Raw genomic sequence first — 26,973 nt, forward strand, 5'->3', positions numbered from 1 at the left:
TTAATTTTCAAATTGTTTTCTCCACTTATTAATAAGATTCTCAAAATAAAAATTATATATATATAAAATAAAATACTTTTTTTTGCTAAAAAAGAATGCCTCATTGTACGCGTGAAGCGTGTGTGATGAAGTTAGCATTTATTTAAACATAAGGGTGTAGGGGTATTTTTGAACTAAAAAAATGAGGATCCCAAATAGGGGAAACCCTTTAAATAGTAGTATAGACTAGCTTTTGAGCACGCGCGCTATTTTTTGGATAAAGATTAATAATTTGCATTTATTATAATTTGAGATTTTTACTTTTTCTAATCACCAAAAAAAAAAAAAAAAAAAATACGTGAGGTGAGTTTTGTAGATTGGAGGAGTATTAAAACTAACAAAAAAGTGATCATATTTTGTAGAAAGTTAGAGAGTAGAATTGAGAATTTAAATTAACGTAAAAGTATGAGTTTATTAGAAGTAGGAAAACGTTTCAACGTAGAAGTAAAAATTTATTATTTTTGTTAATCTACTATTTTAACCTTATTTTTAAGTTGTTGGTTAATTAATTTAGGGATATTTTTGACAGAAAAAAAAGTAATAACTAATTTTCTGAATCCTCTTAATATATATAGATAGAGAGATACAAATAAATAAGAGAGAGGGTCCTTAAATAGTAGTATAGAAAAGAAAAAGAAAAAAAACTAATAAGTGTTTTCAAAAAAAAAAAAACACTAATAAGTAATAACTGACCCACTAGAACTTAAAAACAGAAGTGGAAAAAGACTCCCAACACTCCTAACTGGACTGACTTCCTTAACTCTCGGAGAAACAATCCAGCACGATCCCATGATTTTGCCTATGCCTCTTCAGTTGCTCTTGATGCATATCACTCTCTCTTTGAACTCACAGTGCTTCGATTCTCTCTCATTCCCAAAGTAACTACTAAACAATGAGTGTGGCGGCGGAGAAATCCACAGTTTCGGTGTCAAACTTTCCACAAACAATCACAGTCCTCGACCTCCGTCACTTCCTCGAATCCCAACTCGGCAATGACTCAATCTTCGCCCTCGAAATCTCCACCGAGCGCAAGCAATAGAAGCCTCGAAGCTTCGGTCGGATCCAGTTCACCACACTCGAAGCCAAGCTCAAGGCCATGGCTGTGCCTCTTACTTTCGAATCCCACACTCTCCGACTCTCCGAGACAACCTACGACGACATCGTCGTACGCCCCGTGGAACCCAAGCACCGACTCGATAACTGTGTTTTGCACGCGGGTTTTTTCGTTCGAGAGTGTTGCATGAGTGTGTTGGAGTCTTGGGAGGGTGTTAGGGTCTGGGTTATGCCCGAGAGACAAAGGGTCGAGTTTTGGGTGTGGCAAGGTTCGGAGTGTTATAGACTCGAGATTATGTTTCATGATGTTTTGGAGACTGTTCGGTGTAGTCTTGCTGATGGGGATGCTGATGCCTTGGTCTTAAAGGTTTGATTTTTACTTTGTATTTTTTTTCTTAGCTTTTTCTTTATGGCTTTGTTATTTTATGATGAATGTGTTGCAGCTTTAATAGGAGAAGAAACAAGTTTTTATTTATTTATTTATTTTTTTTAATTATCTCTCTTGGATCCTTTATAGGAATAAGTATGAGATAATAGGGAACAATGCATGCTATCATTCTCTGGTTTAGTTACTGAGCTAGATAGGGGTAAATGGTTTCTGATAGTATATATATTTTTGATAGAATTATGTTATTGTTACTAGGTCCTCTACCGGATCACCCTCGTTGTCAAATGGCAAAATTGGGAGATCTTTGGGTGGAGAGGCGGTAGTTTCACAAAGTTGCTGATTTTCCTCAAACATGGGTGGTTAAAAGCCTGTTTAAAGTTGAATTGAAAGGATTTGAGATTTTGATGGAGGAAGGGGGCCTCTTTTTAACCTGAGAATTTACAAAAGAGGAAGATTCCATCTTCATTCTATTTTCTTGGGCAGAGATGGAGCATGGTGGCTCCTGAAACGTCTATAGGAGCTAATAACACTGGAATGATACTTGGATTTTTTTTTTTTTTTTTGGTTTGTTTGTTTGTTGATAAATGCTACCTGGGGTTCATTAGATCAAAAGGGAAGCTTTTCTGCACTTTTTTTGCTTGTGACAAAGAAGCTTTAATGGAGAACTATATGAGATTGAATAATTGCATAATGTGTTGGGATGTCATGTTTTACTAGACTTGTCCAGGATTGAGGGTTGGAGATGTTATGCTTGTTCCTGGGCCTTCTTTATTCCTCCAAAGTTAAAAGGGATGGAGAAGAATGACTGTTGATTTCCTACTAAGAGCGGTGTTTTTGAGGTAAAATACTATTTTAAGGTCCTTTATAACAGATTTCCTCACTTCTTTCCATGGAAAAGCATTTGGAGGAGAAGGGCCCCATTAGAGTAGATTTCTTTCACATGGACAACTATTAGTGGGAAGATTCTCAGTATGGATAATAATCTTCAGAAGAGAAATATCTGCAGTGTACATATCAAATAGATATATTTGCATTGTAGAGTAGTGTTGCATGTGTAAGAGAAGTGGGGAGTCCTTAGATCAACTGCTCCTACATTGTGATTTTGCTTATAATCTATGGTCTTTGGTGTTTTGTTTGTTTGGACTCCATTGAGTTATGCTGAAATGGGTTATGGTCTGCTAGCTTATTGGAAACGGGTTCTGGTAGGCATCATAGTGCTGAATTGTAGAGGAGGGAGGGGGGGGGGGGGTGGCAGTTTCATTATTCATTATGTGGACTGTCTGGAGAAAACACAGTCAACGTATATTCAAAAGGGTTGAAAGTTCGTTGTTGGAGATAAAATCATTGTATGTACATTCTTTGTATGATTGGATGGCTGCTTTAAGTGGTCGCTCTTTTTCTAGTTGTATGTAACTTTCAATGATGTTTGTAGCCTCCCTACTACACTTCCTGTTTACATGGGGAACATTTCCATTTTTCCTTTTCAATTACTTATCAAAAAAAAAAAAATTGGGCCAATTTATCTGTCAATGTTCTCCTTGCATTCAATAAAAGTATTGTGGTTTGTCTCAAATCTGTTGAGTGGTAGTCTCTGATATGTATGCTGAGATATTTCTTTTGTTTTGGGTTTTGTTGATGTTCTGACTTTGTCTGATTGTGTTTGCTGCTATCTTGGTGTGCAATGTAGGAGAGAAGAAGTTTTTAATTTGGGACATTGTAGGTGAATCAGAAAGAGGTGCTATAAGTACACCTTCATTTCAATTTCCATTATTTTCCTTTTATTGAGTTTTCTGAAAGATGTATTGTCTAACCTTGCTAGATTGAGAATGTATGATCAATAGAGATTGATTGAGAGTTGATTTATGTTATGGAATAAAGGATTATTGGGTTGATTCGGTTGAATGTGAACCCAATATAGATGATTGCAGTTGCTGCCAAAATCTTGTGTCACATTTTAGTGCTAAGCAAAATGTAGACTTTTGCATAATAATGTAGCCTATTCCTTCTGGTAATTCCCTGCCACCTTTGTTTCAAAAGATTTATGAAACAAGGTTGCTAGAGAAGACATGATTGCATATTAACTAGCTAATGATGCAGCCCCATATAAAGGGGAATGGCAATAAATGACGTGTTTAGCCAACCTCAAAGAGTTGAATTAGATTTATTTATTTGAGATGACTTTAATTAATTTTATTAATAAATTGTAATTTATATTTATTTGAAAGTGAAGTTATAATTGAAGTTATTTCTTTCCTTTGTGATAGGAACTTCTGGAATTTTTTTTTCCCCTTTATTATTCTACTAAATAATGAATGCATCAGTAAATTACCTGAATGCGGTAACTGACAACCTATTGTCAAGATTCTCTATTAGGTTAACTTTATAGTTCCATAGAGGTGGAGACGGTAGTGAGTTTAACTAAATTTATCTTGTTGATTAGGATTCAAGGATAGGTTTTTATTAATGAATATTTAGAGCTTTTTATAGATAGAATATGTTTTGACTCTATTGCAGATAGCATCACATATGAATTAGTAAAGTCATAATGCTCTTAATAATGATTAAATTCCCTCTTAGGCCTTTAAGTTGGTGAAGTATCTGATATGATGCATGAACAATGGCAGCTGTATAACGAAGTATGTTGTACTCAACTTTGTAATATCATTTGCTTGGGGTTGTTAAAGAGGGAATAAGTGGGAGATTGGGCGTTTGTAGCATACAACTCTTGGATGAAATTATCATTTTTCAATAACTTTATCTCTTTTCTGACGTTACTTTCTCTTGTTGATTGGTTTCTGGCTTTAGAATACTTTGACTCAAAGTGTACTAATCTTCTCTCTCAGCTCAAGTATGGACCAAAGATCTATCAGAAAATTTCTGGACCTGATATAGATTCAAAATTTAGTGCTGATCAGTACAATTTCTGCAAGGAAGATTTTGACTTTCGTTGGGTTCGAACAATAGACTTTTCTACTATCAAGTCAATTGGACAGTCAACTTCATTTTGTTGGCAAATTGAAGGATTACTGGCTTCAGATATTTTTACAAGTTTCCCCCGTTATAGAGAAGATGTGAATGATCTAATCTTAGAGGATGGAGAGGAATTCTTTTCAACATCTGAGACAGTTCCACTTGTGAAATGCAATCCTGCCTCTAACTTAGCATATGAGATCCTTTTCCAAATCAATTCCCTTCTCCATACCCAGAAAATTAGCCTTGGTGCAGGTACTGATCTGATTGAGGTACTTGGCAAGAAAGATGTTGAAACTGCTCTTATGGTTCTTCAGAAGATGCACAAGCTAAGTTCCACTTGTTATGAGCCTGACTCATTTGTAAAGACTCAATTACGTGTCCTAGAAAGGAACCGTAAGAGTGTTCCCCCCTCTTCCTTTAATAGGTTAAAAGATCAAAATGTAATGAATTGTCATAGGGCCCTAATCACTCCGTCAAAGATTTATTGCTTGGGTCCTGAGCTTGAAACTTCTAATTATGTGGTGAAGCATTTTGCATCATATACTTCAGACTTTATGAGAGTTACTTTTGTTGAGGAGGATTGGAGTAAGCTTCCTGCAAATGCCATTTCCACAAGTATCCAGCGAGATGTTTTTGCCAAACCTTTTAGAACTGGAATATATCATCGCATATTGTCTGTTCTTCGAGATGGGATTGTGATTGGAGCTAAAAGATTTCAGTGTTTAGCTTTTTCGGCTAGTCAACTGCGATCAAATTCTGTTTGGATGTTTGCTTCTAATGACAAAGTAAAAGCAGAAGATGTCAGAGAATGGATGGGGTGTTTCAACAAGATTCGCAGTGTATCTAAATGTGCAGCAAGGATGGGTCAGTTGTTCAGTTCCTCTAAGCAAACTCTTGAGGTCCATGGGCAAGATGTAGAGATTATTCCTGATATCAAAGTGATCTCTGACGATATTGACTACTGCTTCTCAGATGGCATTGGAAAAATTTCTGAGTCTTTTGGTTGGGTAGTTGCTCAGAAGTGTGGATTAAATCGAACCCCTTCAGCGTTTCAAATTCTATATGGTGGATATAAAGGTTTGTTGCTGTTGACCGTAATTCCTACCGGAAGCTATCTCTGCCTAAAAGTATGGAAAAATTTGAATCACAAAACAGGATGCTTAATGTCACTAAATGGAGTGATTCCATGCCTTGCTATTTGAATCGAGAGATTATCACCCTGTTATCTACCTTGGGAGTAAAGGACGAAGTATTTGAGGCAATGCAAAAGGAACAACTGTCTGCTGGGAAAAATGTTGACCAATAGAGATGCATCTTTAAAGGTCTGAGAGATATTGAATGGATCAGATTCTAGAAACATTCTGGTAAAAATGCTGCTTCAGGGTTATGAGCCAAATCAGGAACCTTATCTCTCAATGATGCTTCAAGCACATTATGATAACCTCTTGTCTGATTTGAAAAGTAGACGTCGAATATTTGTCCCAAAGGGTCGGATCCTGGTTGGTTGCTTGGACGAAACCAGTATTTTAAATTATGGCCAACTGTATGTCCGCATTACCATGTCAAAAGCAGAACTGCAATCTGGGGATCAGAGTTTCTTCCGGAAGGTGGATGAGACAACATGTATAATAGTAGGGAAGGTTGTTGTGACCAAAAACCCTTGTCTTCACCCAGGAGATATTAGAGTTCTTGAGGCTATCTATGAAGTGGAATTAGAGGAGAAGGGTCTGGTGGATTGCCTTATCTTCCCTCAGAATGGACAACGGTATCCATCACATCTCTAGATTAATTGTTTTTAATTTACATTTTTGGATTAGAGTCGGCAATTATTATGGCTGCACCAGATATGGTATGTTAGTGAAGTGCAATTATTAGAACCATTGCGTTGCTCAACATTTATTTTACCACAACGATTTGACAAGATCATGAAAAACTCATCTTCCTACTTTGACCATTTCAGTTTACCTTCCTAAAGTATTTAGGTCCTCAGATTGTTATATATCACAAGGATCAGGGTGACAGATAGTTCTGGCATATGAACTGTAGAGTTTAAACTTGGGCATGTCCCTGTGTAGTGAAGTTAGTTAATTTCATATTATGGATATGTTAATATTCACTTGGTTTTATTGGGAACTCTGTATTCCTTTCCTCGTGGAGTTCTTCTTTGTTTATTATTTTTATCAAACAAAGTTATTTGCTGGAAGGCTTTGCTGGGTTGAGCGGAGTTTACTACCATTTTTACTACATCCTTCTTGTTTTCCTAGGCGATGCATTTACATTTGATGTCATTAGTGATTGCGACAATCTAATGCCTTTCTCACAGGGGCAATTTACCTGGTATCCTGGTTAGCAACTACTCTTGAAACCCACTTTCCCTTGCAAGGAAAAGGAAATTTTCATTTCATTAGTGATTGTGACAATCTCTTGCCTCTCACAGGAGCAGTTTTACTTAGCATCTTGATTTGCAACTACTTATGAAACCCACTTTCCATTACCAGGAAAAGAAAATTTTCATTTCATTCTGTCTAAACACCTGCCTGCATTTAACCTCTCATTCTTTTTAGTCACTTACCTGCACTGGGCAGTCATTTCCTACAACAATGTCTTGAGCCATGTATTATTATAACAACACATAACAGGGCATGAAGGAATGGTTAGTTCTTAAAACAGATAATAATTTTATCAAGAATTTGTGTCCACAGACCACATCCAAATGAATGCTCTGGTGGTGATCTTGATGGAGACCTGTACTTCATTAGCTGGGATAAAGATCTCATCCCCCATCAAACTGAGGCCCCAATGGACTACACAGGGAGAAGACCTCGTATAATGGATCATGATGTGACATTAGAGGTATATTTTCTAAACTTAGTTTTACCCTATAGAGTTGAAATAGAAGTTCCAGTATATTTTTGTTATTTATTATTTGCTCTTCTCATTAGTCTGGGTGAACTTGCAGGAAATCCAAAAGTTTTTTTGTTGATTACATGATCAATGATACTTTGGGTGCCATCTCAACTGCACATTTGGTTCATGCTGACCGTGAGCCAGATAATGCCCTAAGTAAAAAATGTCTAGAGTTGGCAAACCTTCACTCAATGGCCGTCGACTTTGCAAAGACTGGTGCACCAGCTGAAATGCCCAGGGTTTGGAAACCAAAGGAGTTTCCAGATTTCATGGAGAGGGTAGACAAACCCATGTATACCTCCAACAATGTATTGGGCAAGCTCTACCGTGCCACTGTTGAATCAACCGTGCAAGAAAGGCCAAACTTGGTCCAGTTGGAGAAGTTTTCTAAAGAAACTTACGATAATGATCTTGAAGTGGATGGTTTTGAGGCCTTCCTTGAAATTGCAGAAAATCACAAAGACCAATATATAGAGAAAATGACTAGCTTAATGAAATATTATGAAGCTGAGACTGAGGATGAAATGCTAACAGGTAATCTGCGGAAACGTGCTGCATATTTGCTTTGTGATAACAGGAGATATGGTGATTTTAGGGATCGGATTTTGCTCTCAATGAAGAGGCTGCAAAATGAAACCAAAGAATGGTTTGAAATGAGTTCCAAACCGCATGAACGTCAGCAGATGGCCTCAGCATGGTATCATGTTACTTATCACCCTACTTATTACCGGGAAGACTTAATTGCTTGAGCTTTCCATGGATTGAAGGTGACTATTTGTTAACATTAAAAAATTGAATACCGGAAAAGTTCGCATAAAAACAAGTCACAAGTAGCCAATTTGTGTTCAGGAAGAATTTAAGTTTATTATTTTCAGTTTATCATTGACAAGAATTTCGTTTGGTTCACTTTTTACTAAGTTCTAACTAGTTAAAAAGCACTTTTCTAAGATATAAGAAGTGATGGCACTAGAGAAAAATCATAAATGTTAGGAAATTGACTAAGTCATTCATCAAGTTTTTAGTTGATACAGGTAAAAATATATTCCTGTAGGTGTTTAAATTCAGGTTACTCAATTTGGACATCTTATTTGGAATACAGATGAAGTTGTCCACACAAAATTTAACTCTTGGTGTATTAATTTTTAGAAAGCACTTGATAGGAAATTAAGTAGTTTAAGGAGATGGTAGTGGCCAAGAGCCTTGTTGTTAAAGCTAAACTAGTTAGCAACTCTTGATGTTTTCAAGACATTCAGGGTTTAAATCATTCTCTCACCAATTGTAACTATCAATTTGTTTTTTTTTGTTTTTTTTTTTTTCTGTTTAAGGAGATAGTAGTAGATTTCATCATAAGTTCTAGATAATATCATTTCATGTTGTATCATCATATATTATCTTCTTTTTTGTCATAATTTACATTATACATATTAGGTTTCTGTAATAAAATAACAGTGTAGAATGTAAAGTAGATTTAGAGGAAGTCAATCTTATGATGCGATGGCATATTAGTACATTGCTCCAAATAGTATGGGGCTTTAGCTTTAGCTTTAGCGACCATCTATTTTAGTAATTGTTATTTCATTTATAGAATTAGCTCCTTCAATAGTTGTTTGGCCTTTAGTATTGCAGGTACTCTTGAAAATGAATGCAGGTTGCTTTGGTGAAGGAAGGGGTGTGTCACTACTCAACATGAAAACAACTGCCGACATGGCTGGTCGATTTGTTGCATGATCTTGCACGCACAGAAGCCCAATTTGAATGCATCTCAATACTTCATTAGCAGGGTATGTCTCACCTAGTAATGGATCGACTATTTCCATGGCTTTGCCTTCTTTCCATTGGTCCCAAATCTATTAACAACACATTCATATTAGGCTAAATACAATGAAACAGGGCTATTATTGCATATCGTTATTTCCACATGTACTTACATGTCCAATCAAATTTGAGGAGGGACCATTATGATTATAGTTGGTGTTTCTTTTGCTAGTAATGATCTCCAATAGCAACACCCCAAAACTAAATACATCGAATTTTATTGAAAATAATCCTTGTATTGCATACTTGGGTGACATATAACCCCTGTTGTAATATAATGAAAAGAAAACTATTGAGCATTGCATATTATTAAACAAAAATTAAAGAAAACTATTGAGCATAGTTCATGATTAAACAAAAATTATTCAAGAAAATCCTTTGTTCAATAACATTACACATAACATTTGAACTAATAAAAGATAAAAGTAATTTTTCAAGAGCCTGGTAATTTAATTGGAAAACCTCTTGATTTTTTCAAAGGAGTGATCCAAGTTCAAATCTCCTCTCTCCCAACTATTAAGTTATCAAAAAAATAAAATGAAAAATTATTTGAAAGAAGTCAGTCATTTTTGCAAATAGGGGTAGCAATTTGTACTCCTATCAGATATAATAATGTTAGTATAGTAATCAGTTGAAAACTATAAACATATATATTTTTTTCTTTAGCCCACTTACAATGTTCCAACAACACAATTTGTATTGGCTTCAATTTGGTCCCCACTAAAGATTCTAGCCATACCAAAATCTGAAATTTTTGGATTCAATGCAATGTCAAGTAAAACATTGCTAGCCTTTAAATCTCTATGGATAATTCTTAATCTTGAGTCTTGATGAAGATATAAGATCCCTCGAGCAATTCCATAAATAATCTCAATTCTTTTTCCCCAATCTAACCATGACCTTTTTGTTTCATCTGAATGAAGATATTTGAACTTAGATTAGTCAGCATTTGTGATTACATATAAAATCTCAATGCTAGGAATTAAGATGTTTGAATTTGGAGGACCATTTTCGTGGTCCTGAATCATGATGCTTGAAGTTTATGTGAAAAGAATACGTACCAAAAATATAAGAGTCCAAACTATTGTTTGGCAAATACTCATAAATTAACATCTTCTCTTCTCCTTGAGCACAACAACCTAAAATTCTCACCAAGTTCCTGTGATGGAGTTTAGCAATTAGCACAACTTCATTTTTGAACTGTTCTATTCCTTGTCTTGAGTTTTTTGATAGTTTTTTCACAGCTATTTCCATTCCATTTTTTAGCAAACCCTGAAATAAAAATCCATAGGTCATTTTATCATTGTACACAATTGTTGACAGAAATTCAATTCAGTTAATTATTTGGCAAACCTAATTTCACCTAATGAAGTCGTACAAGTAAAATCATTAATGCAACTAAACATTCATGATGGATTTTCCGATGCATTAACACACATGAACTAAGATTAAGCTATTTTTTTGGGTGTTGCCATAGCCACTTGTATAAGGAGAATACCTTATAAACTGAGCCAAAGCCACCTTTACCAAGTAGGTTAGCAACAGAGAAATTATTTGTGGCTGCAATAATGTTTTTTAGATCAAATACTGGCAAATTTGAATCTCTTCCAGTTCCATCATGGTTCCTTCTACTTGTAGAGTCTTCTAAGCTTGGTACACGACAGGCACTAGATTCATATGAATCTGTGCTTTGCCTCTTCCCTGTTATAAAACAACTAACAAATAATTAGTTAATATGTTCATATTTGATTGATAAGAGAATGTGCAAATGGAAGGAGCCAATGCATTGGGATATAGATAGGCTGAGAGGCAAGAAATTAAAGGACAAGCATTTACGAAATTGTCTGGCTTGCTTCAATATACCATCTATGCAATGAAAATCACTCATTCGAAAGTACCAAAAAAAAAAAGGAAAAAATAAAAATAAAAAAAAAAGAAAAGAAAAGAAAGCCCTTTTCATCTCTATATTAAATGCATTTTATAGTTTCTTTGTCCTGTTTGTTAACTCTATTTTGTAGAAGATTTTAGGAATACATTTTCCTTAACTTCTACAAATTTGAAAATCGTCTAAGTTGAGGATTTTTTTTTATTCTTTTTTCTTTTATCTCTCTCTCTCTCTCTCTCTCTCTCTTTAATGTCTCCCATGTGAATGAACATTCCTTCTCATTCCTTTGATAAGTGAGGAGGAATGTTTATTTTCTAATAAACCTCATTCCTTTGATGAAATGGAGGTAAATATTGCTTTCATCCCTATCTTTGATAAAGGAAAAATAAAAGTTAAATAGTATATTAATAAAGTTTTATAATTCTTTACTTTCCATTCATTCTTCTATAAACTCCTAAAAGCACTAGGAAAAAAAAAAATCATATTCTATTTCATGTTATTCCATTCTTTTATAACTTTTCATACATTTGTAGGTTTTTTTTTTAAATTTTTTTAATTATTTTTTTATTTTAGAAATAAGGTAGTTTTTAATTTTTTGTTACCCTTTAATTTTAAATTTACCAAAGCCTATATCTTTTAATAAATACTATGTAGATAATCTACCAAAAATAAGTAAAAGCCAAATGCACTCTTGAGTCACCTTACTAACATTTTTTTTCACTAGACTTAGCGATAAAAAATAAGTGAAGAGAAACTACTTCAATTCAAACAAAAGACTGAGGAAAGACTTGCTTACCTCTTTTCTTCTTCATTACCAACCAATACACAATGGAGACCACAAAAAGAACCATTACTGCAACAGGAACTCCCAGAATTGCCAACATCCTTGTTTTTCGAGCAAGACCATTTTTCTTGGCATATTGAGCTAAGGTAGAAAAAAAAAAAAAATATAGATATATATATATTATTCATAGTGACCTCATAAATTTGAGAAGGTAATTGAACATAAATGGTTAGTATTGAAGCAATTTTATAGGGAAACAAGAGTAAGGACTAAGGAGGAAACTATGTGCTTAAGGAGAATGTGTGATTCCCTAATTGAGGTCAAAATTCACTCGTGGAAAAAAAAAGAAGCGCAAACCGGTTTTCAAAACATCAACCTCAGATGGAACAAGTGTTACATATATAGCAACGGGACAAAAGTAATGAATATAACTGCAGAAATTCTTACGATGCTAGGAATTTACAAAATGTAAACAATTTCAACTTGTCAAATCGTTTCTTAAGAGTTTGAAAAAATTTAAGACAGAGAAGATAGAAATATTTTGATATTGTTTTTGGACGGTTTAACAAAACTATGTTAAATTCTTTGCAACATGCATAAAATCTGGATTCTGCTAAATATTAGAAAGTTATAGGAAATGTGAGACAGCTATTATATCATGTTAGAATAAGAAATGGTATGTTTGGTAGAATGTAATAAGAACTGTTATGTAATAGTTATTCCAATAGTTTAGCTATTCAGTAGTTTGGTTATCTTTTAATGAATCCAAATCTTCTATTCCACTCTTCCTGCTTCACTATATACTCCACAAATAAAAACATATCACGTGTCCATCTATTTTATTAAATGCTAAATTTATGCCTTCTATTATTACAATTTCCTAAAATAAATAAATAAATAACCCATCCTATTTAGGTAATTGAAATAATAGAATGCATAAATTTAGTATTTAATAAAGTAGATGGACACGTGGCATGTTTTTATTTGTAGAGTATATATATAGTGGAGCAGGAGGAGTGGAATAGAAGATTTGGACTCCTTTTTAATACAAGGAATTGTCATTCTTTGTGAATGCCTATTTTTTAAAATGAGAAATAAGTATTCTCCTCTAAAATAGTTGGAATAGTTATTCTTTACTAGGTATAATAATTTTTAAAATTAATATATTTTCAAATAAACAAACTTTCCATATATACCTACTAATTATGAAAATAAAAATATCAAAAAATAACTAATTTCTCTCTCAATTTAAAAAATATTATTTATTATGAAATATAATTGTATAAGTAAGTTGTTTCCTAAAATACAACTTAACCAAGTTTTATTCCTAGTAATAAAGATTACTATTACTTTTTTTTCCTAATCCTCATTCAGTGTACCAAATGTGCAATTATTGTGATTTCACCTAAGCAGCCTACCATTTTCTTCTATCAATTTTTTTTGGTTACATGTCTATAGTACCTTTTTACTATAATTAACCTAAGCACACAAGCAATTAATGTGGTAGAAATAATTAAAAAGACATTGGCAAGTATTACTTAAAGTATTACCTAGTACAACCGAATCCACGCGTATGTATAAATCTTGTCCTTCATTAGAAAATGTTCTTATGTCGACCAAGTCCCCATGCCATGTCAAGCATCCAATCCCTTCCTCACTCTCATCTGCCCTTATGTAAGCTGTACAAGAACAATTCCTTAAGCATTCCTGCTCACACTCTTTCAAACTTAAACTCATGTCTACATGTGCTATTGAAGTATCAGGCACCTTCACACTTGCCAACTTGACGAACCCTTCTCCACTCTTACATGTGGACACCCCTTGGTTCCTTACACACCCACTTGACCCATCTCTAATGCGCCAATCAAGAGGTGACTTGGGTTCGAACCCGGGTAAGCACACGCAATCGAACTCATCCCCATTGTATGGGTCACAGTAACTATTTGGACCACACTTTAAATATATATCGCATGACTCTATTGGGTAACATAACTTGACCCATTTACCATTGTCCCAAATGTACATCCCAAATGTACCTGATTCACCTAAGACAAATATAATTTTAGAGTAATCATTGGGCTCAATTATACCATACATAATGGTGATTTCATCTTGATTATTCACAAAACTAACATTCATGAGGGAAATATATAATTTTGATTTCATTTCTGGTACACCGGCCAATCCTTGGTTGCTCCAAGTTCCGCCCCGCCACAATGGAGTCCGACCCTTGTATAACAACAATTGGGGGTACCCTATTGGATCGAGTTTAAATGAGTACTTACCTATTTTCGGGTCATCTTGGGACTTTCAAGATGTTAAGTATCGGCTTAACCCAGTTTGCCGATCCAGCCCAACTTTCATAAAAGGAAGAATAGTATTGGTGGGATAATCAAAGCTTTGCCATAAGACCCTTTGGCTATGTTGTTGAACCAAAACAAGATTTCCGACATCTAAGAGCTGAACCATAGAGATAGAATAGTTTGTTGATGAGACTGAAGCAATATTCGTGGACCAAATAGGAAGGGTTTGATTTTGGGTGTGGAGGACAAGGTTTCCGTGACTGTTGATGGATAGGATTCCCGAGCTATCATTGAGGGGATTGTGTCTATTTGCAACCCACACAATGGTTTGTTCGGTAATTTGGTAATACCAAATTCCAACGTAGCGGCGGTTGGAATTGCCAGGGCTGAAAAATCCAAGTGCAAAGGTTTTTTGGTTTGAGACTAGAGTTTGACCATCCTTGATGGGCTGGTCCAGTGTTATGGTATCAAGGGAAACACAAATTGGGAAAAGAAGGGAGAGAAGTAATAGCAATACTGATTTCAATAAGGATTTAGCAGTATTCATCGTTTTTCCAATGAAGATTGTAGGACAGGAGAGTGCGTAAGAAGAGCATCTGAATGCATGTGTGTTAATTCATATTAATACCTCAAGCCGAAGCTCACTATTCACATATATCCACATTTGTTTTTAGCGTGTTGACCTTCAAGTACTTGCGTCATTTCTTATTTGCTTTATTAAGCCTTCTAGAATGAAACAGATTGAGATATGGTGCAGGAAAACCAAACTGCCGACAGGGGTGGGATCATGTACAGTCCAGGGGTTCAAAAGAAGAAGACGAAGAGATCTCTTCGACTTCTTTTCTTCTACCTTTTCTTGTTCTAGAACAAGAAAAGGTAGAAGAAATAAGATAGAAGAAGGCACTTCCACTAAGTGCAACTTATGTGAACCAAACCACATTTTCATATTTAAGGTTCACAAGTGTGAACCAAACACCTTTTAATATTCAAGAATTAAAAGAATTATTTGAAATTGATTGTTTATCATCTACAAAACACCTTTTTTATTTTTTATTCAAGAACCAAACACCTTTAATACTCAAGAACCAAACACCTTTTTATTTATTATTTATTTATTTATTTATTGTGACATGCCCACGGAATAAGATTACCTGCCCCCAGAATAAGATTACTGCCTTGAATTAACCAAATGGGCACTACGTTATATAGATTATTGGATTGCACGTCCCACACGGCTAAGAAAACTGGCGTGAATGAAGTTTTGGCGAGAGTTGACATAGAAATTGACTTTGCTTCCATCCGTCAATGGTTACGGGAAATGTAATAATCATGTCAGGTAAGACGACGGACGGTCGAGTAATATTTTAATAATACCTGATTCCTATACCTAACGGGTTATATTAAAATCACAACATTTGTCACACCCTCTCTCTCTCTCTCTCTCTCTCTCTCTCTCTCTCTCTCTCTCTCTCTCTCTCTCTCTCTCTCTCTCTCTCTCTCTCTCTCTCTCTCTCTCTCTCTCTCTTGTTTGTCATTTTTACATAGACAGGTTATTTTCTTTTTTTTACCACTTATAGTTTGTTACACCATTTTCTTTATTTACTATTTATAGTTTGCTATGTTAGAGTTAGTGGTAGCTTTAGGATTTTTTTTAGAGGAGTCGATAAGAAGATGCATTTTGGGTAATAAATTTATCTTGCAGTCAACATTGTTTCCTTATTATAAATTTGTCTATTGTATGCACTAGCAATAGAATTAAAAAAAATAAAGTATAAGTTCATTTGACATTTTTTTCTTAATACAACAAGCATATTAATTTTTTTGCTAAGCTAATTTTATTATTACTGCTTAAAATACTTTTATCTATTAGTTTAGGTGAACTATATGTTTATACTGAACTATCAATGTAAGATTTACATTGTAGAAAATTATATTGTACAGGTTTGTTTAGAATCAATGTAAAGTTTATATTATAAATAATTATACTGTACACATTAGCAAAAAATATACAATATTGTACACATTTGTTTTAAAACAATGTAAATCTTATATTGATATTACAATGTAAACTATGAATTTTCCATTAGTTTATTTCAAATTTGTTAAGATCTAAGTCACCCCCTCCCCAAATTTTAGATAAAATTGGTTTGTTGTTGGACCTTTTTTTTTTTTTTTTTTTTTTTTTTAAAAAGACCAAAATATTGTTAAAATGATCATATTTAAACTCATTTCAAGTGGTTTTAAAAAAATTTTAGAGACAAGATGTTCAAAAAAATTTTTTAAGTTCAAATAAAATAAAATATTATATATATAAATGGCTAGCTCAGGTGGTTGTTTTGAACCCCTGAACTGTACATGGCGCCGCCATGGGCATATAAAATTGCGGCCTCAGTATCTTTGAAACTCAGCACCAGCTAGCCAGGAAAGTTGTTATTTTTAGGATTTTCTACTGGGTGGAAGTCTTTTAAAATCTAAACCTTTCTATATAGGTTGCAATCTTTATTGACTATCGTGAGGTTTTTATGACGAATTTGTGTAAGAACACCGAAGCTTGCATTATCTTGCACTAAGCACAAATTATTGACAATCATAAAGGTTTTTTTAATATTTATGACAATGAGAGTAAAGTCTATGGATGAATCATGAATGAGAGTAAAATCTCAAGAGAAACACGTCGTTTTATTATACTAATAAAACGTGAGAAACATCAAACAAGTGCTTTAGATAACTATAATATATATACTATCTATTAAGACTAAAAGTGACACGGTTTGAAACACAAAACTGATCCTCAAGAGATAACATATAGAGACAACATTGTTCACATTACAGGGAACAGTTGCTTGAGTGGAAACGACACTATTTGGCGTAACTGAGGTTTTCGATACCACGGCGTTGTGTTGTGTGCACACAAACGCACGCATAAATCGGCAAAATTCAATTCAAGAATCACGAACCATAGACCAAGTCAAATGTGAGTTCAAGGCAGGGACGGCAGGTGGGGGCCAAGGCCGGGTCCAAAATCTTAGGTTCTCTTTTTCTCAAACCTAGCTAACTCCGTCTAAATAGCAACTCTTCAACATAAAAACTTAATAAAAATAATAAAAACCTTTATAATGATGATTTTATTTTAGCCCAAAAAAAAAGAAAAGGAATTTTACCACCAAAAAACCAAAAATTCATGTGTTATTAGAAAAGCTAAAGCTAATTTTTTGTTAATATAGTAAACTGGTATAAATACCAGTTGACTGTATTAAGTTGTTAAAAATAAAATATAATATTTTATTAAGATTATATCTCTTCCTACAATTAAGAAACTCAAATTCTTTCTATTTCTTCAATTAAAAATCTCAAATTCTTTCTCTTCTTTTATTATTTTAATGAGTTGTTTATATTATTTTAAATGAAGTGATAAAAAAATAAAATAAAACATTTGATGTTGGATGTATTGTAAAGTGAGATAGTAAAATAGATAAAGTAACTTTTTAAGGTGCTAAAAGCTAAAATTTTTAGCAGCATCACTGTGAATGCTCTAACTTCAACAAAAAAAAAAAAAAAAAAAAAAAAAAATCCTAGCCAACCTAGTCTTTTAAAAAAAAAAAACATTATTTTGCTTTTATTTTTGTCTTTGTTAGTAAATGATTGCATCTTAATGTATTTAAAAACAACGATTTTTTGTATTTATTAATTTTTTAATATCATATGGATGCCTATTTAGAGTTTTTTTTTTTTTCTTCTTTATACTCCGGTCCCCACTAACTTAAAATCTTAGGTCCGTCCCTGGTTGAAGGAAGTTGATAACGTCATGTTATTTGTTCTTCAAATGTAATCTAATCTGTACATCAGTAAATAGATACAGAAGCTCCCAAGAATATTACAACATGCTAGCAAATTACACTCCGAATCTCATTCATTCCTTCTACAGTTGATTCAACCACACTATCTCTCAATCTCAAATTACACTCAGAATCTCATTACCAATGACAATAGAGCTTTTCTTGGAAAACTACTTTCCCACCTTACAGAAATGGCAACAAAATTTTGTATCATGTTGATGGCATTATGGCCCCTCCTCCTAAAACTATTCCTTCATCCTCATACTCTTCAGCCATGCATGATTTGAAATCCTGACTTTGCTCGTTTTTTTTTGTACTTATTAACTGTTGCTAAATGTTTAAGTATCTAATATCACAGATCCAATTGTATCCAACATTGTTGGACTAACCACTTCTCGTGGGGTTTGGCAAACTTTGGAATAGATGCTTTCTTCTTAATCTTGTGCAAGGATAAAGCAGACTCGTTACCAGCTTGCCACTCCGAAGAAAGGCAACCTCTCCATCTAAATAGGTGATTCTGAGATTCTATCCTATTTTCTTGCTGGTCTAGTGGTCTTCCATATATAGGATACTCTTTTGACCTCTATAACTACTCAGTCGAAATCAGATTCTCTCGATGAATTCCATGGCCATCTTCTTACCCATGAATTATGACTTGACCAATAGGCTGCATGCATGCATCAAATGATTTGGGTCTTCCACCAGCCAATTTTGCTCAATCCTCACCCTCCACCGACTTATCCTCCACCAATTGGGGGCGTAATTTGATAGAGTACCAATTTTCCAAAAACTTAAATAGTTAGGAAATAGTAATTAAAGGTAATCACTTAATCATAATTTTAATACTCCCACTCATACATAGCCAAACTCCCCCTTAATTAGTAGGGCCCAACATTTAAGATTTTTAACATTTTAAATGGGAGGTAGTTGAGTAAAGTCACAGATCAAACTAAGGATCTCCTGCTTTGATACTGAAGAGGATAAAATATAAGCCTGACGGGCCTGTGGTAATGGGCCTGCCAGATTGGAATTGTTGGGCTGATATAGAGATCGATGATCCAACTCTCATTGAAAGCAGCCCATCGCTGAAGGACATAGTAAGGGCCCTTGATCTAAGGTCTCTATCGTTCATTGCCTAAAACGCCCTAGAATCCCAATATGGAAATCTGAGCACAAGGGTGATTCTAGAAGATACACACACTGAAAGTAGATCTCCTTTACAAGGAAAAACCTTACTCACCACGCTCGGAAATATTCAAGTAGAGTTCTATAAGGAAAAGACTTCCACACCAAGGAGGAATAGCCGATCATTTACTACTATAAAATCCCTGATACCCTCGCAAAAGAAGGTACGCATAATTTACCCTCTCTAGCACTCTAGAGTTATGAGAATAATTCTAACTTGACCTTCGAAGAGTATTTGGCCGGCACCACGCCGGTGCTCTCTAAGGTCTTTGGTTATTTTGTTGTGCAGGTTCACTTTGAGTTGTGAGTGCTGTGTGACCTATTGGTAATATTTTCGGCATCATCAGTTGGCGCCGTCTGTGGGGAACGTAGCACCATGAGGGAGAAATGCATGACTTCTATGGTCATGTGTGCAAAATTTGGGAATTAGAGTATATGTTTCGCCATAAAGTTGTTTTGTTTCAATGTGAATGGTACAATATTGGTACCAATGGTCGAAGGAGAACGATATGAACCGATGCACACTGCACAAGCATTGATGTTACAAGTCGATGGTATCAAAATGACCCTTTTATACTTCCTAGTCAAGTGAAACAAGTTTTCTACCTTGAAGATACAAAATTGCGTGACCCTTGGAAAATTGTGCAATGCATCCAACATAGGGGAGTGTTTGATGTCCCGGAAGTCGGGGACGGAGAATCCAATGATAATACAGAAGATAGTAACGCATTCCAACAAGAATCAATTGTTGATGTTGTTCCTATCAATGTAGAAGACAATATTATTGAGTATTGTATGGGTGATGTTGAAACTAAGATTGTTCCTGAATGTGAAACTTCAAGAGATGCTAATCAAAATGAAGAGCATGACATATCTGATGTTGATCTTGATATGAATTATGATATGTAGAGTTCATAACAATTGTCTTAAATGTTATGTGTTTGTCTTAAAGTTTTATGCTTGTCTACGTTACAATTGTTATTGAGATGTTTTGTGTTTATCTTAAACTTGATATAGATATTAATGTGGTCATTTGTTGTGTTGAGTTAGTAACAATTGTGTTCAAATTTTACACTTGTGAATTGCTTGATATGAATAATGATGTAGACTATAATGTTAAGTTAGTAACAATTGTACTTATCTTTCATGTCAATACATAGTTTCAAAAAATGCCCAAAAAGGCCAAATACACTTATAATATACCGAGGTATGAGATGGCAAGATTGGATAGAATGAGGCAAAATCAAGAGATAATTGATGCTTTGGGATTGAAGCACATCTCAACTTCTCTAAAAGATTCCGCTCAGTTCAATTGTGCAAAAAGGAAACGAAGTAGAGTTAGTGTTGTGGTAGATGATGATTATGTACCACCTATTGGTGACGATGAGAATGATATTGAGTCATCTAACTCTTTAATCCATAAGGTACAATAGATGTTCCATAGGGTACAATAGATAATAACTTTGTCATTCTATTATTTGTAATAACTTTGTTGTTTCATTATATGTATGTTTGTTAGTTACAGATGGCACCAGGGCGACGTACACGCTCGCGAGGTGAGGCATCTATCCCGGTGGTCTAATCTACGGTTCAATCTACGGAAACACCTCTTGAAGCAAATCCTCTCGCCCAAAGTTCTTCTAGTGTGGAGGCTACCGACGCATTAACCAACACGACTGGTAATTACATAAAACATACTTAATTACAATTGCACATTGTCTTTACTATTGAGATTATACTTAATGTACATAGAATGTATAATTTTATAACATTGATAATTTTTAAATAGGATCTACTAGCAAAAATACCCGTGGAACAACACGTGGTATAGCAGTACAGGCACTTGTTGACAAAAGTGGTAAACTGCCAGTACGTATAGCTGCAGAGTATGATGCTCCTGTTGGGAAGAATGCGTGCAAGCTTGTCAATCAAATTGGCGTACAAGTACGAAGTAATTTGTCCAATTACAACGTAAAAAATTGGAAAAGTGTTGATGCTGCTACTAGAGATGTGGTGATTCAAAGTATCGCGGTAAATTTATATTGATAACGTCTAACTCGTTTTTGTTGTCACTAAGCATATTAAATACATATAATAATATTTTTATAATACATATGTACTTTAATTTGCAGGATCAGTTTGAGCTAGAAGGAGATTCCAACTTGGTAACGAAGACAATAAATACAAAATGTGGAAGATTATTGAGTAGCGGCTCTAACAAGTTGTATCAGACTTACAAAAAGCTCGTACAATCTCATGGTGCTGACTATGCAAAAAGCCACCCACCAAAGAATGCCACACTTGAGCAGTGGATTGGACTTATTGAAGGGAGATGGACCAATAAGGACTGGCTGGTAAATTATTTATGCGTATATTATTATTATTATCTAATATTTACTATATTATATTGTCAAATGATTAGATTAATACTTAAATGAAGTAAATATATACTGTTTTATTCATAATCTAATAAATATCTTGAATGTTATTTATTAGGAAAAATCAAGAATTAACTCTGAAAATAGGAGAAAAACTACAGGCAAACATAGCTGCGGGACAAAGGCACTTGCTGTTACAGTTGATGAGGAGGTATGTGTTTTTTCATTTTCTTAAACCTTAGTGTATTACATGTTGTAATTAATTAACTATAAATAACTAACACTCGAATGTTAATTAATTAGATAAATAATAATGACGGTCAAGTTCCTGAATTGGCAAAAATCTACAAAGATGTTCATTTCAATCCAAATACAAACAAGTGGATACACCATGAGGATGAAGCGACATATGTATGTGTATCATTCCATCCCTATTATTCCATCTTTATCATGTTTGTAAAGTTATAGCATATGTATTATTAATGTTGTGATTGCTTGTTTTTTTCTCTTTCAAATGGTAGTAAACTATTCTCAAAGTGCAAGAGGATCGTTGTCAAGATCCTAATGCAATTCCCCTTACACAAGAGGAGATTTCAAACTTGGTTTTTAAAAAGAAATCCGGTATTGTAAAAGGACTGGGCATGAGACCTTCCTCTTCTCTAGTAACCACTGCCTCATCTAGTTCCTCAGTCGAGTATATTCATCGGTTAGAAAGTGAGATAATTGAGCTCAAAGAGGCAAGAGCTAAGGACGAAGAGGAGCGAGCTAAGGAGCAAGAGGCGCGAGCTAAGCAAGATGAGGTCCAAAAGAATATTCTTAATTTTTTGAGGAGCAAAGGTTATGATGAAGCTTTTACCTATGGAGGTGGTTCATCTTCAAGCTAAATCACTTATTGGTTAGTACTTTATCTTTAAGTTAAAGCACTTCATTTTTTATGTATCATTTGAAACTAATATTTGTCACATAATAGGTTATTCAGTCTTTAGTTTATGATACTAAAGATATAAAAGTGAAATTTCTGTTGGCACTGTGTAGAATTATATGACTAAAGATTTATATTTAACTAAATATTTATATTTGTGCAGATTTCTTATTGGTGGCTTTGGGGGATTTCCTTTAGGCATTATTTGAAGACATATGAGGACATCTTCCGTTGGTTCTAATTATATTATGCCACATTTTTTGTATTGTTATAAAACATCTCAAGTTATGTTATGTGTTGCAAATAATTATTGTATGTGTTGCAAACAATTATTGTATGGAAGGAGTTTAAATTGGATACTTATTTTAATTTTAACTTGTAGAATGTATGGATTGACTTTTTATAAATGTATTGTTGAAATAAATGTGTTAATCAAATGTGAGGTTTTAATAATATAATGACAGGTTACAGGTTAATATCAATGCTACGAAAATATTAAAAACAGAAAATAAGTTTTAGTGACGAATTTTTTCGTCACAAATATGGCAACAAAAAATTGTTTTAGTGACGAAATATTTCGTCACTAAATGCAACGGAATTTTGTAAGAAATGGTTTTAGTGACGAAAATTTTCGTCACTATATGTGTTTGAATTTTCTTAAAAATAGTTTTAGTGACGAATTTTTTCGTCACTAAATGTACCCGAAAATAGTTTTAGTGCGAAATATTTCGTCACTAAATATGATTTAATAAACTGACATGGTTTTAGTGACGAAATATTTTCGTCACTAAATACTGTTTTTAGCGAGGAAAACATTTAGCGACAAAACGTTTTCGTCACTAAAAGTTTTTTTAAAAAAAAACAAATCGGGACTTTTAGTGACGAAATTTTTCGTCGCCAGGACTTTTAGCGATGGGGCTACAGCGACGAAACGAATTTCCTCACTAAAAGTCCAATTTCGTCACTAAAGGTTTTTAGTGACGAAAATCAGGATTTTTAGTGACGAATTTTTTCATCACTAAAAATACATTTTTTGTAGTGATGGAAGGAGTCACCTAGTTCAGTAATCAGGGCGTCAGAGTCACGGTACTCACGAACCGCGACGTCCTTAGCCTGACGGACTTCATTTTTCAGTTCTTCTACTCCTTGTCCTTGCTCTCAAGAGTCTTCTTTGCCTCTTCCGTCACCTGTTCAAGACTTTTCCTTGCCTTCTCTGAAAGTTCAAGCTTCCTCTTCATCTTGGGTTTCCAATTTCGCAACTGATTAAGCTCGTCCACCGTCTGCTCCGCTTTCGCCCGTACACGATCCAGGGCCATCTCATGGCTGAGGCACCGTCCCATTAGCCCCTTCATCATGACCATTGCCTAAAAAATAATAACAATGGTAGTTATGAAACGAAGTGTGGGCAAAAAAGAGAAGTAATTAGCATTGGTAAAGTAGACGGACTGTCTTACCTGTGTAATAGCAAAAAGGCCCGTCTCACCCATGGCCTCCGTCAAATGGTTGCCTACGTCTTCATAATCCTCCGTCGACATGATGAAGGAAATCTGTTCTAAGGCATGCTTAGAATCCTCCCGAAGAAGGACGGGCGGCTTCTGTTGATCCTTCGACGGCCCCTTCATGAGGCCCTTGCCGACCCCATGCTTGATTGGAGTGGCTGTCTTCGGAGGCTCTGCCATAAGTCCCACGATGGGTTCCAAGGACACTTTGGCCTTCTTGGCCTAACGATCCCCTTTGGGCTGTGTTTTCCTCTTAACGGACGGATTGCTTGGGCCTGTCACAGGGGGAGCAACATCGCCGGTCTTCTTTGCGGCTTTGGATCTAATCAAAGCTCTCTTCTTGGCGTCGTCCATTTCTGAAATGTGGACGGGAATATTAGTTATCAAAATAAGATACGAAACTTATCAAGAATAGGGTGACGGACTTACGCCTTCTAATCTATTCCTCGTACTTGACGGCAGTTGGTGTTGGTTCTGGTCCGTCACAATACCAATGAATGGTCTTAAGTGACACCAACTTCGCCCAAGTCCTTTCCTTCGGCTGGGTCTTTGAGAAGATTTTTTCAAGGAAGGCAAACTCCTTAATGTCGACTTGGGGGCGTCATCTAACTGCAAAGGAGGAAGGACGGTTAAATTGTTTTAAAACATACATAATGAAATAAAGTTAAATTTTTAGGACGGTCCATACTAGACGGGTGCAATATCCCCCAAGTGGTGTCAACAGGCATGTAATCCGTGTCCTTTGGACGACACATCCAACTGTCACCCTCTAGGAAGAAGTAACGGCTCTTCCAATCCCTATTTGAGTCCGGCGTGTCATAGATGACCTTCAATAGCGGACTCCTAGGGATGAAGCTATATATTCCCCTAGACCTATCAATTTCGTCCAGAAGGTAGCAATGAAGGAACTCCCTAATCGTCAGCCTCTTGGGCCGTCGGACATTGCGCCGTATAGAATATCCATCGCTATGAAGACCCTCCAGGCATTAGGGGAAATTTGGTTCACGGATAATCCCAAATATCGGAGGAGCTCACGGTGAAGCGAACTCAATGGGAACTTGAGTTCGGCCTTCAACATTTGCTCATATACCCCGACACCCTCTACCCCTTCATAATAACATCTCTTTGATTTATGGGGTAGACAGATGGAAATATTGTTTGGAATTTGATAGTTATCCCTAAATGTTTTGAAGTGCTTTTCTTTGATAACAGACGAGAAGTAATTCACCGTCCACTCTGGTAGCATGACGAACTCCTTGAGCCCATCAGCACCGACGACGAATCTAACAATTTGTTCCTCACCGTCATCAAAGCCCTCGTCTTGTTCAACCACCTCCGTATCCTCATTTGTTGAGGAGGAGGAGGAGGAGGACGAACTCCTATCATCACCAGGACTATCTTGTTCTTTATGATCGGACGGATATACTTCCTCGTAATCCAGTCCGTCACGAACAACCGACTGATTACTGGACACACTAGACATTTCCTACACGAAACGACAAAAACCTAAGACTCTGACGAGTCTATATGTTCATAACGGGTGTGGATAGTAAGATAAATTAAAACAAGATTGGTCTTGAAAAGAACACTTACCAATTTTATGAGTGAAAGGAGGAAGTACAGCGCTGACGATTGAAGCAACTAGACGGTTCAGCCTCTGACAAAATATGACGGATAAGTTCTGACAGGTGTGATGGGTGAGCTTTGACAGATTAATTTTTGCTGAAATTGGAGAAATGAGAAGGAAGACTCCTTTATTTATAAGGGAGATGCACGGAAGCCGAAGCGACGCTTCAATCCGAGATAAAACCCAATCAAATTACGACGTGTGTCATCATCATTAATGACTTTCTTACAGCCTGTCAGTAGTTGGTATGGTCGATGGTTTCCTCGCTTGCACCGTCATCCTAGCTTGCGTCAATCCGTCAACCCATTGTAACTGTAACCTTAAAACCTCTTCTTTAAGTCTCATTGGTCTCATTCCGTCATAAAAAATTATCCGTCACGCCCTTACCTTAGGGTCGTCACCCCATGGTTCCTTTGTTCTAAACTGACGGACCCTTGGGGTGAAGGGGGCGACTGAAGAGGATAAAATATAAACCTGACGGGCCTGTGGTAATGGGTCTGCCAGATTGGAATTTTTGGGCCGATATAGAGATGATCCAACGCTCATTGAAAGTAGCCCATCCCTGAAGGACACAGTAAGGGCCCTTGATCTAAGGTCTCTATCGCTCATTGCCTAAAACGCCCTATAATCCCAATATGGGAATCCGAGCACAAGGGTGATTCTAGAAGATACGCGCACTGAAAGTAGATCTCCTCTACAAGGAAAAACCTTGCTCACCACGCTCGAAAATATTCAAGTAGAGTTCTATAAGGAAAAGACTTCCACACCAAGGAGGAATAGCCGATCATTTACTACTATAAAATCCCTGATACCCTCGCAAAAGAAGGAACGCATAATTTACCCTCTCTAGCACTCTAGAGTTGTGAGAATAATTCTAACTTGACCTTCGGAGAGTATTTGGCCGGCACCACACCGGTACTCTCTAAGGTTTTCGGTTATTTTGTTGTGCAGGTTCACTTTGAGTCGCGAGTGCTGTGTGACCTATTGGTGATATTTTCGGCATCATCAGATACTATGATACATTACTGATTATCTTAAAAACTTAAGATATTAAGAAATAGTAAATTTCTTCACTTTATTATAATAGTAACATAACTCTTGTTGATGCCAATTTTTGCAAAAATTAATCTACATGCCCACTGCAAGCCAAGCTCATTTCTTCCTGTGCCCGATTCATGTTTCTTTATCTTATTTTATTTTCTTTTGCATGGTCCAAACTCATGTGCCTTAATAGGGATTTTAAGGAGTGGTTTGGTTGGGGTGGGTTGACTTTTTAGGACTTTTTTCATGTGCCTAGATCACAGGTTTTGCCAAATGGGTTAGGGACACTTTGTAGCACCTAGAGCTCATGCAGAAAGATCACGTGCCCAAAATTTTTA

At 35.5% G+C, this 26,973-nt stretch overlaps 1 long non-coding RNA gene and 2 pseudogenes across 1 annotated transcript; 2 read left to right on the top strand and 1 right to left on the bottom strand.

Annotated features, from left to right (window-relative positions):
• The first annotated feature begins 899 nt into the window (after positions 1–899).
• On the top strand, positions 900–8,207 carry LOC115993058 (annotated as a pseudogene).
• A 697-nt stretch (positions 8,208–8,904) lies between these two features.
• On the bottom strand, positions 8,905–15,446 carry LOC115991194 (annotated as a pseudogene).
• A 5,516-nt stretch (positions 15,447–20,962) lies between these two features.
• On the top strand, positions 20,963–21,688 carry LOC115993060. Its single transcript, XR_004092759.1, has 3 exons — positions 20,963–21,199; positions 21,301–21,522; positions 21,665–21,688. It is a non-coding gene; the product is annotated as an uncharacterized LOC115993060 (long non-coding RNA).
• Positions 21,689–26,973: the final 5,285 nt, after the last annotated feature.

Source organism: Quercus lobata, chromosome 5 (genome assembly GCF_001633185.2).
Source record: "Quercus lobata isolate SW786 chromosome 5, ValleyOak3.0 Primary Assembly, whole genome shotgun sequence".
Taxonomy (NCBI): domain Eukaryota; kingdom Viridiplantae; phylum Streptophyta; class Magnoliopsida; order Fagales; family Fagaceae; genus Quercus; species Quercus lobata.